The following is a 21,389-nucleotide window of genomic DNA, read 5'->3' on the forward strand; positions in this document are numbered from 1 at the left end:
AAATCCAATTTAATAACATGAAGTGTGTTCACAATTTAAAGATAATGATTAAAGTAACAAGTAAAGTTAGCTGTGTGTTCAATTATTCACTTTTAACTTCAGGATAAAAAACGAGGAGTAAAAACTTTTAAAGACAGGTTGTCAAGTTCATTATCAACCAACAGCAGGATGTGTTTTACTTTAGGAAACTAAATGAACAATGCTGATTTATAAAGGATGAGTCGACTGATTTAGTACTAATGTATAGTTAGGAGACAGACTTAAAGGGTCACACCTGAAGCAGTACAGGCTGTCATTTCCTGACTCCTAGTCACAAAATTATGGCACAGGCTTGACAAATCCCTTGCTTCAGACTGCTCATGTTCAAGAAGCCAAAATGATTACAATGACAAACAGTCCATGGTCAATGATGCATCATCGGAGAGAAGAAATGAAGAGGGAGCTAAGGCAAGTTAGACGCTAACAGACTCTAAAACAAACCTACTCTTTTGCTACTTGGAATTTTTTTTTTTTTTTTTGTCTACTGCTCCATGTAGAAACTCTGACCAATATACCTCATACACTCCCTTGTTTTATGTGATTTTTTTCCCCCAGTGCTCATGTTTCCCACATACAGAACTCTTATCATCTTTGTCCATCATCGCTTTGAACAGCGTTAAGTATTGAGCATTGATCAATTGATCAGGAGGTGAAATCTGTCACAGCCTCTTTCTTGAAATTCCTTCACACAGAACAAGGAATCAACCTTGAGAGCTTTGAAAAGTTTTCAGAGCAACATCAGGAAGTGTTTCTGCTCTCAGAACAGGACTAAATGAAGTTATATGTAGTTAATTTCAGCTTCCTGCCTGTTCTTCAGCCCCAACTGTACATCTTTTAATTTTGTTATTGATGTGAACCAAGCGAGCAGCAGGACTGGTGTGGTCAGTTGGATTTAGGGGAAAATGAGGGCCAATCAATGGCATCACTCAAAAACTGCCTACAAACTGCCCATATGGGGCCGGTCATTGTCCTCCATCAGAAGGAACCCAGGGCCCACTGCACCAGAATAAGGTCTTACAGTCACACTTCATCCCAGTACCTCACAGCAGGGAGGGTACCATTGCCTAGGACATTTCGATCTGTGCAGCCCTCAATGGATTTGCCTCACCAGACCATCACTGACTCGCCACCAAACCAGTCATGACTGATGGTGTTACAGACAGGATCATGTTCACCATAGTATCTCCAGACTCTTTCATGCCTATGCTCAGTGTGAACCTGCTCTTATCTGTGAAAATAACGTTGCACCAGTGACAGGCCTGCCAAATATTGTATTGTCTGGTGAATGCCAATTGAGCTATATGGTGTTGGGCTGTGAGCACAGGTTTTACTAGAGGACATCGGACCCTCATGCAGTGTGTTTCTGTCAGTTTGATCAGAATCATGTACACCAGTAGCCTACTGGAGTTTATTTTGTAGGGCTCTCACAGTGCCCCTCCTGTTCCTCACAGCACAAAGGAGCAGCTACTGATCCTGCTGATGTTCCCCGTTTACTAGCCTGCCCAGTTCTCCTAGTGTAACAGCCAGTCTCGTAACATCTCTCCCATGCTTTTGAAACTGTTCTGGGAATCCCTTTCAAACTTTCTTGCACCTGCATGTTTAGCTGTTCCATCTTGGAGAAACTTGAAAATCTGTGCAATTGGGTCTCAGGCTCATGCAATTGTTACATGTTGGTGTGAGAGAGAAGAAGAAGGAGGAGGATCCAAAGGCTAGACACAGTTGTTTATTTAAATAATAAAAAATTAAGTAAAAACTAGAACAAAAAGCATCTCAAAACGAGAGATCAGCCTTCACTACAGCTGGTTAGCCAGGGAGTAGTGTTCCCAGGGTGAGCTGGGAAGGTGAGATGATCCACCAGGTGATGATCGACGATGCCAGCTGCCGGGGCGGTTGTCCTCGATGTGGTGTTCCTCTTTAGGGAAGGAGCCGGATTTTATTAAGCTGGACGGCGGCGTGGACTTTGCAGGGCAAATAGGAACCTGCTACAAAATAAAGGTCCCCGGCAGGAAGTCCCAAACCGGACTCATGACAGCAATCAAGTTTTATTTATATATGTCTTGACATATGACCGAGGTAACTGAGGTGCTTACTTATATGTGTATATTTCCAGTCATTTTGTCGAGTAGCCACTCGTGTTACATGGCACTTAACTGAAGATAATACTATACTGCCAAAAAAATAAAAACACCTATGTCCATGCTACACTGCAACTCCCAGTGTAACACAAGTGAAAATGCTGTCCAAAAGACTTTGCTATACTGCAAATTTCAAAGTGTGGGTAATAAAGTATGCAGCCGGAACAAAATTTGGAGTGAGTGTCAGCATTCAGGCAACCCAAGACAGAAAGTGGACGCACCACTTTCCCTTTCATCTTCAAATTGTTAATTCCTGTTTAATAGTTCCTTCCTCTGTAAGTGGTCACAGATGAAGCAACTACTGATGTAAATTCAGAGAGATCTATGGGAGAGAAGCAGTCTAAACATAACTGAGGTCCTACAGATGATTCAAGAGCTACTGTAGTAGAAGATTCATTTATTGCAGGTATAGGAAGCATCTGCTGAATTTGATCTCTAATAGTTGTGATTTTATTTGTAAAGAAACTCATAAATTCATCACTGCTGAGAGCTAAGGGAACACTGGGCTCAACAGAGCTGTGACTTTTTGTCAGCCTGGCTACAGTGCTGAAAAGAAACCTGGGATTGTTCTTATTTTCCTCTATTAGTGATGAATAGTATGCAGTTCTGGCTTTACAGAGAGCTTTTTTATATGTTAGTAGACTGTTTTTCCAGGCTAGATAAAATTCTTTTAGTTTTCTTATGTGTTATATTTGAGTACTACTGGGCAAAAAAGCAGCAGGAGGTTTAGTCTCTTTGGTTACCAATTTTCCTATTGATCAACAGGGTGAGGCAGCCAGCCAAACTCTCTCTGGTTCCCACTTTAAATCTTTCTTCCTTTTTTCGCTACTACTTTTTCCTCTCTTCCTTTCTTCCCTTCTTCCCTCTAAAACATTTAGCAAATCAATTATTTCAAAAATTTTTCTCTTCAGCTTTTCTATCAGATCAAATTAAAGAATTCACAACTTTCTATCTTTTATTGTGAAATGGATCAGAATGTCCTCAATTAGTTTTTCTCACACATCACTAGAATCAAACTGTTTGTTTAAGTTGCTCTGGATGTGAAAGTTTTGTCAAGATCAGAAAGTTATGTTGTTCCACTTTGCCTATTTTTCCATTATTGATGTTCCCAAAAGTTTCTGCATTTCAGCTGCAGGCGTTTTTTTTCTCAACATAAAAAAGATTATCAAAAGATCTCCACTTATTTATGATCAATACGATCTCACAGCTGGATCAGAAAAGTTTCAAGGGAAAAAAACTTAAAAATATTTAATCTGCAAATGTTTTGTATAGACCAAACTGGTATTCTTTCTCTTTGTTATATTTCCCTACAGTTTTGCTACATGGAAATAACCACAAATAACTGTGGTACAGTCTTAAGCTTTGCATTCCCACCATCCACCGCGACTATCCCCCGGTGACCCCTGTGTGATAGAAGACCTTCACACAACAACAAAAACATGAAGTGGTATCGTTCATTAGCTGTGTGTCCTGTGTTCTTACTAAAGTGAACTTTGCTTTTCTGCATGTGTGTGTCTTTTAGGTTCAGATTTACAAGTGAAACTTCTGACACAGCTTTCTTGCAAAGCTTTATCCCTACAAACAGTTTTAAGTAGTCCACTTATGTGCCTACATCTTCTCCCTCAGCCTCCTGACAGCAGAAAAATCAGACCCTTCAACCTGCTAAGTTCCCTTTAATACTGAGAAAGTATCTGCACATTAAACATGGGACAAAGTCTTCAGTGTCTATGTTTAAAGAGAATACAAAGAAAAATCGATGTTAAGTGCCAAGTGTAGAGGAGATCAAAACCAGGACAATATGTGTATTTAGTTCCGACAAGCTTGAAGTTTGTTGTTAAAGTTAGTGAGGATGGAGAAAGAGGAGGGAGCTGAGAGGGTTTTAGGTTTCGATTAGTTAAGAGCAGAGAGGCTGTGATGCTGCTCAGCTGGAGAAAGTAAGTATCGATGTGGAGTCAGACAGCCTCGGCTTCCCCTCACCTCCCTCCCCTTCAGTCCCTCAAGTGGGCATTAAAATCCAGCCCAGCATTGGAGGGATGGAGAGACAGAGAGATAGGAACCCCCAGAGCACAGCCTGAGCTTTGATTCACTGGGGTTTCTCACATCAACCACAGGAGTCTCAGGCCAAGGAGGGGCCGCTGCCTTTAAAAAAACCACAATGCTGTCAAAAATAAATCGCTGCCGCTTAGTTTTTCAATTATCAATTCAGTGTCGGGCTGCACTGCAGCTTACTGCAGGCTTAAGGTTACTAAAGGCTGTTAAGACGCAGGGGTCTCTGGGATTGGAGTGGGAATGAGCATGTTTGGTGCTTTAATGAAACTGAGGAGATCAGAGATGACCAGCGCAGCCAGACCTAGATCCTGTGAGTACACCTAAAGAAGACGAGGCCTGGACATGATGTTTTAACTGGACTTGTTGATTGGAGCAGAGCTTCTTCAACTCCATATGGTGAAGTTGTTAGCATGTTCAGCTGACATCATTAACTATCTACACTAGTGTGTGAGGTTAGAGGTTACTTTTATTACAATAAAGCCCAGTTTGCGGTTGTATTATTTCCTGTGCTTAATTAGATTTAGGGATGTTTACTCAACTACAACCAAAGATAAACAGGGCTATGTGGTTTTAGTGACTGCTGGCACTGGCATATATTGAACACACAGTAGACAAGAGGTGGAATACATTATTAGTGGCAGGAATGCATTATGAGCAGCTGGAGTCAGTAGTAATGGCCAATCAAATCAGCTCCATTTTTTCTCTTCATTTTATTGTTGTTTGTAGACTTTCCAGTTGAGAGGTTAACAGTACCTTCACAGTTATCCTCCTGAACCCTTGGGCCCTGGAACTGTGCCACTAGGCTCATTCAGTAATCCATCCGCGCTTGACTACATTCATACTGAGGACTAGTCCACCTGCTCCTGTGCATCATTGTCTAAACTGCACTAAACTACAATTGCACTAAAAAGTTGTCAGAGCAGAAGCACATTAGAAAATTAGACCCAAGATTGCATTGGTTTCATAGCAAGAGTAACCACTAGATTTTTTTTTTAGAATCAGAAGAGAGAAGAGAAAACCATTCTGAACTATTCAAATTGGTCAAAGAAGCAACACCTTATTGTAAAATAGTTTAAGGATATTACATTGTACAGTAAATGTAAAATCTTAATGTATGAAGTACTAAGCTCAATATATAATAAGTAAAATTCACAGTGAATAACAAGTGTTTTGTTTCTTTATCACTTTTTGCAGTGATCTGGCCCCTTTGTTTGTATCATAGTATTAAGGATGTGCTGCCTGGCTAACAGCCAGTGACCCTCATGCTGTACTAAGGTGCTGTGTGATTGTTACTCCTTGCAAGTAAAACTTCTACTGTATATAATCTTACCAAAGTTCGTCCTCTGAGTGTTTTTGTTAAAAAGAATTTACCTAACAAACTTGGGGGCTCATCCGGGATCGCAATATCTCCTCTCCCTTCGAGGTTTGGACCGACAAACCATGCACGAGGGAGTCTAATAATCCTGACTGAAAGTCCTCCGCCCCGGTCCCATAAGGGAACAGTTGGAGCATTGAGAGGCTGCGATCTGCTGTGAGGAGAGAGGGGTGGTGCGACTGAATTTTGAAAAGAGAGACCAGAGACAGACTCCTGTAAGGTAAGAGGAATTTTGTAAGTGAATGAGTGAACTGAGTAGGGACCTCAGAGAGAAATAAGTGAATTTTGTTTTTTGAGGCCATGCAAAACTGAGTGGAGTCTCAGTGGGTTACTAGCTCATATCGGGGCTATCGGACTGAGGGGTTGGTGGCTTCAAAACCAAATGCTAACTCAAATCAGGGTCATGTGACTTGAGTTTTTTTTTTTTGTATTATTTTTTTGGGCAGTTTTTGCCTTTATTTTTTTGAGTTTTAACTTCAAACAAAACCGTAATATTGTGTGGCCTTGGGGAATCATTGACTCAAACATATTCAGGTAAAACTGGGTAGGGCTCTCAGGGAATCAGAAACTCCGGACGAACCCATAAAGCAGTCTGTGGGTGACCCAAAGTAAAATAATCCTGCGGTCTGTGGGAGACCTGAAACCATAGAACCCCAGTGCAATGTCGAAGGTGCTTTTGAGCATAAGGGAGAGAGTATTGGTACCAAGGATGAAAAATATAACATAACATAAAAATTGAAAAAATTAAATAAATTACAAAAAAGGAGAAGGAGCTTATTAAAATAATAAGTGTATGATAATATAATAATAATAAATAAATAAATAGTAGTGAGTATAAAACAATAAGTAATTAAAAAAAATGGCAAATAACAATACTAAACTAGAAGAACTAGAACTAGTGACACAAAATTGATGCATTATAAGAACCCTAGAAACATTGAAAAATTAGGGAAATGGAAAAATGAATAGGGTTTTTGGGAGAAGTTAAACTGTAAGGACTGTAGAAGGTTAGTGAAGGACATGAAGCACCACAAGAATGGTTGAAAGAAGCAGAGAGGGAGAGAGAAGAAGAACTGAAAAGGCTGAAGCTAAGAGAAAAAGAAACAAAAACCCCTGAACCAACCTTATATTTAGGGCAAACAGATAAAACAGCTCAAACAATGTCATGCTGTAGACCACCTCCTCGTCCTAACAATCCACGACCGGCTCGGCCTCCTCCGTACGCCCAGGGAGAAGAGGGTGCTGTTGGTGGAGCAATATTTCCTCCCACAGCTCCTTCTGATCCTGTGAGCCTCAATCTCCTTATGCAGAAGATAGTGAGGGAGTGCTGGCTCATTTTAACAGACTGAAAGAGGTGTTCAACACTCATAGTGGAATATCAGTACCTGAAGGTGCTGCACAGAATGGGGATGGGCCTTATGTACTGCAGCTAAAAAATGCCTTCTTAAATGGCATCAAACCTGAAATTTCAGGATTTATTTGAAAGCATCAAATTGGCTGGTGAACTTGTGTCCTGACAGAGACTAAAAATTATGCTGTGCATGTGACCACTGTTCTCCAACAAAGAGCAAAAGCACAAAAGAAAGTTAGAAAAACAGTTGAAGTGTTTTTCACTAACTATGATAATGTGACAAGCTATGGCTTGAGGGCTGGGGCAGGGGGCGGGGACGAGGTCGTGGCCGGAGACCTGGCAGACAGCAGCAGTCTCAGCATGACTGCTGTTATGTCTGTGGAAAAAGAGGCCACTGGGCGCGAATGTGCCCACAGCGTAAGAGATGCTTTGAACAACAGGAGGGCTCAATAACGTGACTGATAGATGAAACAGGTCAGATACAAAATACACACACCGAACAGCAGAAAAAGCTACAAGACACACATCTGACTGAAGCTAACATTTTGAGCCATGAAGGAGTAACTGAACTCATGCCGTATGGAGAAAAAAACCTAAGGTAACATTGCTGGTGCAAGGCTTGAAAATAAAATTCCTTTATGGTACAAGTGCTTGTAAATCAATTCTTAGCTAAGTTTTCACCTCCTGAAGGTAGTGGGATACTTTTGATGATATTTTGATATGCTCTGAAACACAAGAACAATGTAAAACAGACACCATAGCTCTGCTTAAGTTTCTAGCAGAACAGGGACACAAAGTGAGTAAGAACAAACTACAGCTGTGGAAAAAAGGAGTTAAATAACTCGGTTACAACCTCTCACAGCAAGGGAGAGCTCTAGACTCACACAGAAAAGAAGCTATTCTTAAAGCCACAAACTAAAAGACAGATGATGTCTTTCTTAGGTATGACAAACTTCTGCAGAGCAGGGATACCAAACTATTCAGAGTTATCTAGTCAGTTATCTAGTTATGACACACCTATGGCAACTTATGATGAAATAAAATGACTGAAATTGCAGAAAAAGCCTTTAATGGTCTTAAAAAGACCCTGACCAGCACCTCTGTTGTAGGACTGCCTAACTATGAAAACTGTTTTATGTAAACTGTTGACTGTAAAAATGGTCACATGACTTCAGTGTTGACTCAACCTTATGGGGACAAAAACAGGCCTATTGCTTATTATACTACCCAGTTGGATCCAATAGCAATGCCTGTGTTGCAGCCTCCATGACAGTCCAAGCTTCAGCAAACATCAAGTTGCTCCATCCTCTGACACTAAAGGTTCCACATGCAGTCTCTGTCCTGTTGTTGCAAAACAAGATAACATACATGTCACCAGCTAAACATCTGTCCTGCATGATTACGTTGCTTTCACAGCCACATCTCACTATTGAACGATGTACAACCTTTAATCCTGCTACATTAATGCCTATAGCTGAGGATGGTCGGCCACATGACTGTGTTGCTGAAACTGAGAATAGAGTGTTGACCAGGGTTGACCAAACTGACACACCTTATAAAGATGCTGAAATGACAATGTTTGTAGATGGATCTTGTAAAAAAAGAAAAAAAGAAATCAGACTGATCTAATTCTACAGGATATACTGTTGTAACCCTTAAAGATGTTTTAAAGCTGAAATACTACCATCTCATTTATCATTGCAGGCAGTGAGACTTATTACCTTAACAGAAACTTCTATATTAGGAGAAGTAAAAGTAGTTAATATCTACACTGATTTTCAACTGTACATGTGTTTGCTCAGCAGTGGAAGAACAGAGGAATGATCACATCATCTGGTAAGACCATCACACACTAAGACTTTCTTTTCCAGCTGTTAGATGCTGTGTAGCTGCCTAAAGAGGTTGCTAATTGTAAGTGCGACACAAATGTGAGGACTAGATATGATTTCTTTTGGTAATTGTAAAGCTGACGAAGTTGCTAAATCAGTAGCACAGAAACCACTGCCTTTACAAGCTACAGATACAGTTGAACATCCTGATGAGCAGATACTTAAAGACATGCAGAACAGTGAACCTTAGAAATGAAAAGACTCATGGATAAAAAAAAGAGAGAAAATTAGAGTAAATTAGATGACATCAATATTTGGAGATGTAAAAATAACAAAGCAGTGTTACCTAAAGGTTTATTTAGATATGCAGCTGTACTGACACATGCTAATATGCATACGTCAGCAGGAGGGATGGTAGATTAGTAAACAAAGTGTTTACAATTTATGGTTTTACAAACTATTCTAAAGAAAAAAAAATTGTGAATGTGAAATTTGTTGAAAAAATAATCCACAGGGACAGATTGTGACAAGAAATAGTGGAAAGTTTCCACTACCTGAATATCCTTTTCAACATATTTGCATGGATTTTATTGAACTAAATAACTGTGAGGGAAAGAAATACTGTTTAGTGATCATTGATGCATTAACCAAATGGACTGAAGTGTTTCCAGCAAAGAATCCTGATGTACTAACAGTAGCTAAAACACTGACAACTACTATTATTCCCAGATTTGGAATTCCAGAGAAAATCTATTGTAATAATGGTAAATATTTTGTAAACCAGATAATTAAACATCTCACTACAGTGTTAGGAATCCAGGTGAAGTATCACTGTTCCTTTCACCCACAGTCAGCAGGGCTAGTGGAAAGAGAAAAATATGGAACATTTAAATCAAAGCTGAGGGAAAGTATGGCAGAGACAAGGAAAACCTGGATGCAATGTTTAGCAATAGTGAGTGTGAAGAGACCATCACCATTTGAAATGTATGACAGACCTTATCATCTTGAGCTTAAAAAAAACATCCATTAAGGAGGATGGTCACATGACTGAGACCATCTCTGATTACATGGCAAAAATGTTGAATAATAAAAATCTTGTATCTGTGACTAATGCACAACAGGAGGGTCCTGAGCCTGAACCTGACTCCAGAGTGAGACCAGGAGACTGGGTCTTTGTAAAAATCATCAAGAGGAAGTATTGGCATTCTCTATGCTGGGAAGGACCTTACCAAGTACTGCTGTCCACACCCACACCCAGAATTGCTGAAATACCTTCCTGGATTCATCTAACACACTGCAAAAAGGTAAAGGTGTCTGAGTAATCCTGTCAAACCAGCAGGGACTCACTCTAAACTCCAACTAACCTGTGGTGAAGTCTGGCTACAAAGGGGGGTGGGACCAATAGGGACCACTCGTCTCAAACCAGTGAAGAAACCAACCACGCCCATAAGAATTAGGTGAGTGAGGAGTAGCGTGACCAGGGGAGAAGACTGCCCAGAAGTACATTTAAGCATCTTGATTGTCATATTACTGACCACAGTTCTATCAATTTCGTTTCTCTTTGAGAAGGGTTTGCAACAACCAGGGAATGCCACTAACACCACTGAGGTAAAGCCTAGTACTGTATTTCTCGTCTGAGAAGGAATTGCAACAGTCAAGTATTATCTTTACTAAAGCAAAGCCTAGAACAAATTCAATTCAATTCAATTCAATTTTATTTGTATAGCATCAAATCTCAATACAAATCATCTCAAGGCACTTTGCAAAAACTAAAACTAAAAACCCAACAAATCCCTTATGAGCAGCACTTGGTGACAGTGGAGAGGAAAAACTCCCTTTAACAGAAGAACAAACCTCCAGCAGAACCAGGCTCAGTTTGGGCGGCCATCTGCCTCGACCGGTTGGGGTGAGTGGATAGAGCAGAGAGAAAAGAACAGCAACAATAAACAACAAATAGACACTGCAGGTTGGTGGGACCAGTAACTGCACATCAGCGATAAACAGCTCCAGGACCAGGGACACCTGCAGAAGGTCCAGAGAGAGAGGACAGAGAGGGAGAGAGCACAAACTAGGGGAGAGTGAGAGCACAAGGTTAGTGACATTCAATACATGTGAGGGGGGGGGGGGGGGGGGCAGAGCTAATGATGTGCCAACTTTTGTCTTTTGGAGTAATGAGACTCTTTACTCTGTAAGGTAGTTAACTGTGGTAATGTGCAACAGGAACAGCTAACATGGGCAGACAAGTGTATCTGTGTCACTAAAGTATGTAGAAACAGGCAACAATGATAAGACTCAATCCACACAATGATCCAACAGGCTTGAACTGCACACTGCAGCTGTTTGCTTCCACCTGCCCTCCAGCCAGTAAACAATGTCAGTCTTTGCATCACTTAATGCCACCTGCTCCTGTTGTTACTCCACCTTTCTTTACACCTTATAGGACTAATTATACCTGTTTTTGAGAAATTCCACTTTAGGGAGAAAAGTGGGCGACCTCCACTGGTGCAACTCTACCACCAATGTGACCACTCCTGGGGCAGGCTATGAGCCTTCCTGGTTCACTGACCATGTTACTGCACGTGCTGACCTGTGGTGGTGTTGTGGGGGAAACAAATTGAGACCAGTGCTCCCACCTGACTGGCAGGGAACCTGTGCTCTTATACAACTGGTGATGCCATTTTATGTGTTGCCTCTGTCTGGTTCTTCCCTAGACAGCCCACACCGTGTGAACAGAGACACTGCAGCAGTTGTGATAACAGAGTGTACACTGATTCCATCGGAGCCCAGGGGAGTCCCTGATAAGTATAAAGTTAGAAATTATGTTGCAGCAGGGTTTGAATCTTTCCTGTTTTGGTGGTCAACCGTTTAATAAAAATGTTGATTGGATAAATTATTTGTATTACAACTAGCAGAGATTTATAGATTATTAAAGGAAATGAAGTTAAAGAAATTGCTGAAAAGTTCAGTAGGACTGATTTAGTGGCAGGGTAGAACTGGATGAGAACCGGAAGAAGGTGTTTGTAAAATGTTTGGATCTGCCTGTTGTACCTTTATTCCTAACAACACTTCCCCAGATGGATCTGTCACTCGAGCTTTACAAGGACTCCAAGCCTTATCTGAGGAGCTCGCTGACAATGCTGGTATTGACAACCCCCTTCACTTCTTGGCTGGAGGGAATGTTTGGTAAATGGAGCGGTCTGATCCAGTCCATACTCATCTCAATGGCTGTGATGATTGTTATTTTAGCTACTTGTGGTTGCTGTTGCATTCCATGTATTAGAGGCCTTATTGATACAGCAATAACAAACAAATGTATCAGTCCATTTCACAGGATGACCAGGACCCTGAAACTCCTCCAGAGCCAATGAAGGAAGACCTGACTGTGACCTTCACCTTCACAGATTATGATAAATTTGTCTTAACGTCTGAACTGTAAGGTAATGTCTCCAACACTGAAAGTTCTTACAGAAAGTGATGTTGTGATGACTGTTGCCCATAAAGACAGAAGGTGATGACATTTGTTTCTACATGTTATATTTCAGTATGCTAATCATCTTAGATTTGTGATTTATGATTTTACTGCATTTTCCCATAATAGTAATAATTCTGATCTTACTGTGTTTTACCAGAATAATTATCATTTGTGATCAGCTAAACATTTTCATATAGTAGGTATGCAGTAAACAGGAGGGATGTGTTAGAGAAATTAAGAAAATGTTTTACCCTCAAGTGACCTAATCCACCTCACTTTAATGTGAGTTGAAAACACTGTTGAATAGAGCCTGTTATTTTCACTCTCTGATAAAGACACTTAGTATCGAAACCCAGATGTCTTGCAGTCTTGTGGGAAACTGCCTCCTCTTTCTTCTTTTATCACATGACTTTGTTTGTATTACAGTATTAAGGATGTGCTGCCCGGCTAACAGCCAGTGACTCTCACTGTACCAAGGTGCTGTGTGACTGTTACTCCTTGCAAGGAAAACTTCTATATAATCTTGGCGAAGTTCGTCCTCTGAGTCTATTTGCTAAAGAATTTATCTAACATAAGTATTGATCAAAAATAACTCGTGCAGCAAATTTAGACCACAGTCCTCCCCTCTGCTTCTCTTAATTCTTTTCATCAGTCAGTGTGAAGGCTTTTTGAAAGCAGCACAAACCTCCGGTGAGCCGCACAGCCAGTTTTTATCTTCAGACCTAAACTGGAGTGATGTGGGTGTTTTTGGTTTTCTTTTAACAAAGAAAAGCTAGTTGACTACTCCACTTTACTTTCTTTACTCATGTTTTACTTTTTTCATGTGCAGGTTTCTCACTTCTTACAGCTGCAGCATCACTTTGGATCCCTTCACCACAAGAGAAACTGTCAGAGTCTAGCTTTTCAGATTAAATGTTTTTGAAGGGCTTTGGTTTTCCTTCATATACATAATAGACTGAATGCATCAGTTGCATTTAATTTTACCATGTCAATATTACTCCTTCACCTCAACACAGACCTGTATCGTAATGGGAAACTAGATCATGGCACTTATGGGCTCAGAGTAAGTTAAATAATTAAGATGAATGTTTCAGGTATAAGTATTTTGTCTGCAGCATAGTGCGGACAGATTTTCCCACTGTACATATTGAAGTAAAATTATGTGCAAGTAAAAAAAAAAAACAACAAAAAAACCCTTTAAATTCACTTCTAAAATGTGCTTAGGGCTTTTTCCACATCTGTCTTTTGAATTCAGTGAAACTTCTGACTGCAGCCTTCTTTAGCAGCTTTATCCTGACAAACAGTTTTAAGTAGTCCACTTATCCACCCGCATCTTCTCCCTCAGCCTCCTGACAGCAGCAACATCAGAGCCTTCAACTTAACAAGTTCCCTTTAATCGTGAGAAAGTATCTGCACATTAAACAGGGGACAAAGTCCTCCAGTGTTGATGGTTAAAGAAAATACGAAGGAAAATCAATGTTAAGTACTGAGTGTGAAGAGGAGATCAAAACCAGGACAATATGTGTATTTAGCTCCAATAAGCTTAGAGTTTGTTGTTAAAGTTGGAGATGGAGAAAGAGGAGGGAGCTGAAAAGGATTTAGGTTTTGGAGGCTGGAGCTGATCTGTACATCTGAGATATGCAAATCCACCACTGTGGTGGTTCAGAGAGCAGATCTGGCCTCCAACATCTGCGGTTAAATACCAAAACAATAAATATCCAGGTCAAATCTAACTCAGATCACTGCTTCAAATAATAAAAGAGTCTTCAGCACATTTTATATCAAAGGAGTAAAATGCATGATTCATGTTTGGTAGTATTCTGCACAAGATGCAGGTTATGCAGCTTTGCTGATAGTTAAGAGTTGCATGAAGAAAAGGACGCAGAAGAAGTTTGGTTTGAGGATCGATTCTCTTTTATTTTTTTCCTCTCACGCCCTCTTACTTACACTTTTTCTATGAGACTGCAAATTAAACAAACAAAGAAATAAACATTACTCAAATATATTCAGTGACGCTTGGCCAATAGAGGGCGTAGGGTGCTGTCCACCCCTGCCCACTGGAGAAACTATTTTTAAAATTATTTATTTGTTAAATAAAAATAATTATAAGTAATTAATATTACTAGTTCATGTATATGTATGAGAAAATATTGTGGAAAAAACATGTAATATATTAAATATAAATCAGTATTTGTGGTAAAAAAAAAAAAAACTGCAGCAGCTCAACTTGGGGCGAACTAAACATCACCCAGTCAGTGACACAGCACAGCCAATCAAAGCTCTCAGACAGACACATAGCAACAGAAATTCAGCCAATCAGCGTCGGGTAATATGACGCCTGAAGGGCGACGATTGTGGAGTGACAGCGACCTACAGTGATGCTGATACCTGAGAGTCGCAACTTCAGCTTTCTCCTAATTCAGTCAGATTTATTCTTCAGATTCAATTTGAAAAATAACTTTGGTGGAGAAATTACAGGTTAAAGAGCTTGGTCCAGATCAACGCGACATCATAATCAAACAACAAGCTAGCGAAGAAGGTAAAATATGTGTGAGAGCTTTCACTCGTAATTGGTAACTTACAGCAGGAAGACTTGGCTAGCTAACGCCATGTTTTGTTTCCCTTGTTTACTTTCTAAAACGGGAGGGACAGACACAGCATGGACTGTGACAGGAATTAGGGACGTTAAACTTTTATCTAAAAAAAAAATTAAGAAACATGAATGTACAAGAGCACATATGACGCATACGGTAAAGCTAGCCATGCTAGACTGAGTTAACATTGCCCCCTAACTGGTCGGAGGCCACAGAACTGCGGTGAAAAAAGTTCATAGTAGAGACAATCTGTAACTGTTTTTATGTTAAACTCACTAGAGGTGTGCACCACCAAAACAAGTCCCACTGGAAACAACAATCAACTCCACAGGATGGAATACTCCTCGCCTGGTATATTATTATACCATCACTATTACATTGACTATCAAACTGTAAGTAATCAGAACTATCAAATACAATAAGACGGTACCATTTACAACTCTTGTCATCCTATACCAGAATATCCTTTGGCAGAAGAAAGATGAGATCTAATACAGGTCGCAGGTAAGTTTTCGGCACTCCTTGTCCCACAACTTTGACTTCAATCTTACGGACCTTGTTATCTTTTCCAGGCATTGTCTTCATGACAAGTCCAACTGGCCACTCATTGCATTTAGCCTGACTGTCTTTCATCAGAACTATGTCATCCACTTTTAGGTCCAGCTTGTTACCACTTTCTGCGGTCTGGAGAGTTACTAAGTACTCTTGCCTTCATCACTCAAGTTCTCAACCAGGCATTGTACTTGTTTCCAATGTTTTTTATGACTATCCTCTTGACAAAAATCACCTGGAGGAGCTGTCACTGGACTGATTTTGTTGAGTTAGTATAATTGCAGGGGCCAAAACAGTAGGGTTGTCTGTCAGTCCACAGGGATTAGTGGTCTGGCATTCAAAACAGCCATGACTTCTGCCATCAAAGTGGTCAATGCTTTGTGTGTGAGATGGCTTCTGTCAACATCCCGTCCAGAATCTATCATGCCACCCCTATCAGCCTTTCTCAACAACCTCCCATGTGAGAGGAATGGGGGATATTGAAAGTTGACATGTAGCCTTGGTTGCCAAGGTAATTTGTCAATTCTGGGTCATCAGTGTTGAACTTTAACTCTTTGCATAAAGAGGCCTAAAGACGTCCAAACCAATGTGGGTAAATGGAGGTTCTGAGGTGAGTCTGTCCGATGGCAGTTCTGCCATCCTTTGTTCCATTAGCCTTCCTCTCAATTTCTTAGGTGACACAATTATAGATCATACTGGAGACCAGTCATTTACATCCAACTCTCCACACTCCTGCTATCTGGATCACTCCCTCGGTGAAGTGGCAATGCTGATGAGGCACTTCTTCATGATAATGTCTCACTATGATGGGTGCGATGTGGTCTTCGGCAGTATCAGAGGATGTCTCTCATTTCTTGGTAAGTCAGCATTGGCAAGACTGGATTGCCACCGTGCAACCGTTTGAAGCGTGTTGAACTGAGCTGACCCTCTGTAGCTTTAGTGTAGGAAACAGAAACCTGGTCTCTAACTTCAACATCACGTTTGGGGTCGATGAGGTCAAAGCTGTTACTGGGCAGAGATTCCCCTGTATGTTACAAAAACCCAGGGCCTGACAACCAGTTACTGCTCTTGAAAAAGTCCTGTGGCATGGTCTGCCGGATTATGCTCTGTAGCGACATAGCTCCACTGTTCTGGATGACTTGATTTCCTGATGCAATTGACTTGGTTGGCAACAAACACATAGAACTTTCTGGATGTGTACAATCTTGCTGTCGGTGTAAAATCTTACTGCGTGCATCTCAATGTCCATCTCGCTGAGCATTATGTCTGACTTCTCCACTGCCAAAACAGCAGCACACAGTTCTAAACAGGGGATTGTATGTGTGGGGTGAGGATGCCTCGTTTCATAAAAGGCTTGTCCTGACAGGATATTCGAAACCCAAAGCTGTCCTTCTCCAAATCCCATATCAGTCCGAGACTTCGTTGGAGTGGTACAGGGTCTGTGCTGAAGTCAAGATCTTTGAGATTCTTAGCAAGGAGGGAATGCTTCCATGACCATGCTACTATTGGAGTCTATTCTGTGGAGCTTCAAATCGGATGTTGCCAGCATTTCCTGAGTCAAAGTAAGTCAGTTATAGTTAAGAGCAATACAAATGTGTGGAAACAGAACCGGTATAGATACATTAACAATTATAACGGCGCTAATATTACATCACAGTTCACCTCATCTCAACCCAGCTAGCATGACAGGCCGGCACTCAGTTAAGCCGTGTCGTGATACAAATGTCAACAAACACAACGATCACACACCGCTAGGCAAATGAAGTTCAATTAGCATAAGCCATCATACTGCATATATGACTTACAGGCAAAGACTTTGTAATAGAGACTATCTGTAACTATTTTCATGCTGAACTAACTAGAGTGGTGTGCACCACCAAAACAAGTCACACTGGGAACAACAACCAATTCTGCAGAACGGAACAGGTAGAAAGCCAATTTATGAACAACCACAGTGAAGATTTGAATTTAAACCAAAGTCAAGGATGTCTTTTTGCATAATAAGGTAAAGGTACAATACGTCACCATTAGCAATAAAAAAGAGACAGGTTTCACTGCCTCTATTCAGTGTTCATTATGTGATAATTTAAGGGTTAAGGGTTATGTCTCAGAAATAACTTTTCTAAAATTATAGCTACTCTAGATGGCATAACCCTGGCCTCCAGCACTACTGTAAAAAACCTTGGAGTTATTTTTGACCAGGACATGTCCTTTAACTCACACATAAAACAAATCTCTAGAACTGCGTTCTTTCACCTGCGCAACATTTCCAAAATTAGGAACATCCTGTCTCAAAATGATGCAGAAAAACTAGTCCATGCATTTGTTACCTCAAGGCTAGATTACTGTAACTCATTACTATCTGGATGTCCCAATATCTCCATAAAAAGCCTCCAGTTAATCCAGAATGCTGCAGCCAGAGTCCTGACAGGAACTAGCAAGAGAGATCATATTTCTCCTATATTAGCTTCTCTTCATTGGCTCCCTGTAAAATACAGAATAGAATTTAAAATCCTTCTTCTCACATACAAATCCCTTCATGTTCAAGCTCCTTCATACCTTAAAGACCTCATAGTACCATATTATCACAATAGACCACTTTGCTCTCAGAGTGCAGGTCTACTTGTGGTTCCCAGAGTTTCCAAAAGCCGAATGGGAGGCAGAGCCTTTAGCTATCAAGCTCCTCTCCTGTGGAACCAGCTCCCAATCTGGGTTCAGGAGGCAGACACTCTCTATACTTTTAAGGCTAGACTTAAAACCTTCCTCTTTGACAAAGCATATAGTTAGGGCTGGCTTCAGGCAACCCTGAACCATCCCTTAGTTATGCTGATATAGGCCTAGACTGCCCGAGGACCATTGGTGCACTGAGCTCCCCTACCCTAACCCCCCCTCTTTCCCTTCCCCTCCCCTCTCTTCCTCTCCTCGCACCTCATGTATATTCCACCGTTGAATGTCACTAACCTTGTGCTCTCTCTCTCTCCCCTAGTTTGTGCTCTCTCCCTCTCTCTCTGTTCTCTCTGTACCTTCTGTAGGTGTCCCTGGTCCTGGAGCTGTATATCGCTGATGTGCAGTTACTGGCCCCACCAACCTGCAGTGTCTATTTGTTGTTTATTTTTGCTGTTCTTTTTTCTCTGCTCTAGCCACTCACCCTAACCGGTCGAGACAGATGGCCGCCCAAACTGAACCTGGTTCTGCTGGAGGTTTTTTCTTCTGTTAAAGGGAGTTTTTTCCTCTCCACTGTCGCCAAGTGCTGCTCATAAGGGATTTGTTGGGTTTTTAGTTTTAGTTTTTGTAAAGTGCCTTGAGATGATTTGTATTGTGATTTGGCGCTACACAAATAAAACTGAATTGAATTGAATTGAATTGAATTATGGTTTGTAGTAAATTATCTTAATTACTGGTGGGACCTTTGAGGGAATTTTGAGGCTAGGTGATTGTGATTGCAGGTGTAGTAATTGCAACAGTCATGTGACTGCGTGATATAATCGAATAGCTGAAAGTTGACGTGAAGCTTCTGTCAATGTAAACATGATGTGCAGGCTCTGCAAGTCTTAACCATGCTGAAGTGCTCCTGAGTAAAGTTTCAGTCATTACAACCTCCCTGACTGCTAAACTGATCAGAGAAAGAGAGAGAAAAACAGTTTCCCCAGCTGGAAACAGGCTAAATATTGTTTCAAATTCTTATTATTCTGAGGCAGCAAGAAACCTCTTTTCTTCATGTTCACATCATTCACCATTTGAAAAATAAGATCAATACATTCTTGTGTTTGATGTCTTGAACAAGTGGTGGTATGATTCTGCTCTTAACTGCCGTGATTTGTACACCAGAGGGCATAACAATTGATCACGCTTCCAAACCAAGAGCTGCTTGATGATAAATATTTTATCTGTGTGCGTCAATAAATACTGTAACTCCCTAACACAGTAACAGCTGTAGTGAAGTCATTTTGATAATCTCGTTGAGGATATTGATGGACTGTTTATGAGCAGCTGATGGGATATGAATTGGTCTTGTGGTGTAGCATCTGCTCTGTATGTTGGAGATGCTGCTCATAATCACACCTCTGATGAGTGACAGCTGGTGGTCTTTAGCCTGTGGTCAGGGGAAAATAAATGAGGAGGGAAATCTGGTAACTTCAGCTTACAGCTGAAGTTGTGTTTTAGGTTTGTGTTCATCAGGGTCAGAAAAGTGTCTACATTTTTTTTTTTTTTGAAGATCACTTTGAGTTTTGTGAATTATGAAGAGCTGTTGACACTGTTGACATCTGCGTTCAGACAATTAAACCCAGAAAACTTTCACTTTTCAAACACATGATTATGAGAAGAGAATATTGAATTTAATCATTCTTAGTTTTAGAAAGGTTGTTTGTTCAGCAGATGAATCTCAAGTTTCCCTTGAAATGTCCTTAAATACACCAACAGGGAAAGTGTTCAAAATAATGGGAACTTTCAGATGGAAAACCAACAAATCATTCCTAAACATTGTTGAAAAGCCCCAGAAAGATAATGCATCTGTCTGTCTTACTGTGGTGACTGGTGAAAACAGGAGGTGATGTTTGGGTGATCGTCTGTGATGTTTCCGTTCTATTCCCAGTGTCCCAGAAAGCTTAGACAGTGGGGTACAGTAAGCAAAACAACAGAAATATGCTAACACACAATTTCACTGAAACATTTCTTTATTAAATTGATATATTGGTCCCATAATTTCATTGCAAATTACCTGAAAGAAAAAAAATGTACTAGTTATTATTGCAAGAAGTGTCCAGTAACGCCACAGAGTGTCACGTTTTAGGTGAAATAAATCAGTTTTGGACCCAAGTTTGCAGACAGTGACTTATTTAAACTCTCTACACAAAAGGTTAGGCTTAACTGAGGGGTTAACAGAAACTCAGAAGCAGGACCAGGAGACAAGAATCAGGAGGAGATGTGCAACTAGGAAGAGAGGAACCGGACCAAGAGACATGAAATCAGGAATGTGTGGTGACTCAATGAGAAGCTGGAGACCGGAGAAACACAGAATTCATAACCAGAACTCACGGGAGTCAGGGTTAGGCATTCAGGAATCAGGTTTGGCCTTCAGAAATCAGGTTTAGCTTTTAGGAATTAGGGGGCTGTTTCATAAACCCAGAGCTTATTAACCCTGAGATGAGGGATACTCAGGGTCAGAGTCAGTTACCATGGTAACTTACTCCATGAACCAAACCTGCTTACTGGCAGGTTTTATAATCCCTGAGCCAATTGGCATTCAGACAGAAGAAAAGAGGGAGGAGATATAGCATGCCCTTTTGTTGAGGAACCTACTGATGCAGAAGCACAATTACTTTGCAGAATTCTCAAACCTCATCTAGACATCTTTTACTTTCATGAAGAATATCTTTATGAGCGATACTGATTTTCTGTCAGTTTGCTTCATTATCTTCATGATATCCTCAGCCCTTACATTTCCCATATGACTTCTCGTGGACATGCAGTAAAATCAGAACAAATTCTTTCAGTAACTCTTCGTGTTTTTGCAAGTGGACATTTTCTTTATAACATTGATCACCAATGTGTGATGCAGAACACATTTCAAAGGCAATTGCATGTTGACCTTTGTGCTCAAACGTCTGCTGTGCAGCTTTGTGGTGTTCCCCAGGACCCACACCTCTGAAAGAGGAATTCTACAAAATTGCAGGTATCAGTACAAGCAACAATTGGCACATTCAGCCTGTAGCTTTGACACTTTATGCACAAATCAATTATATACTACTTACATACTATATATATATATATATATATATATATATATATATACACAGTATCTCACAGAAGTGAGTACATCCCTCACATTTTTGTAAATAATTTATTATATCTTTTCATGTGACAACACTGAAGAAATGACACTTTGCTACAATGTAAAGTAGTGAGTGTACAGCTTCTATAACAGTGTAAATTTGCTGTCCCCTCAAAATAACTCAACACACAGCCATTAATGTCTAAACCACTGGCAACAA

Source organism: Mastacembelus armatus, chromosome 12 (assembly GCF_900324485.2).
Source record: "Mastacembelus armatus chromosome 12, fMasArm1.2, whole genome shotgun sequence".
Taxonomy (NCBI): domain Eukaryota; kingdom Metazoa; phylum Chordata; class Actinopteri; order Synbranchiformes; family Mastacembelidae; genus Mastacembelus; species Mastacembelus armatus.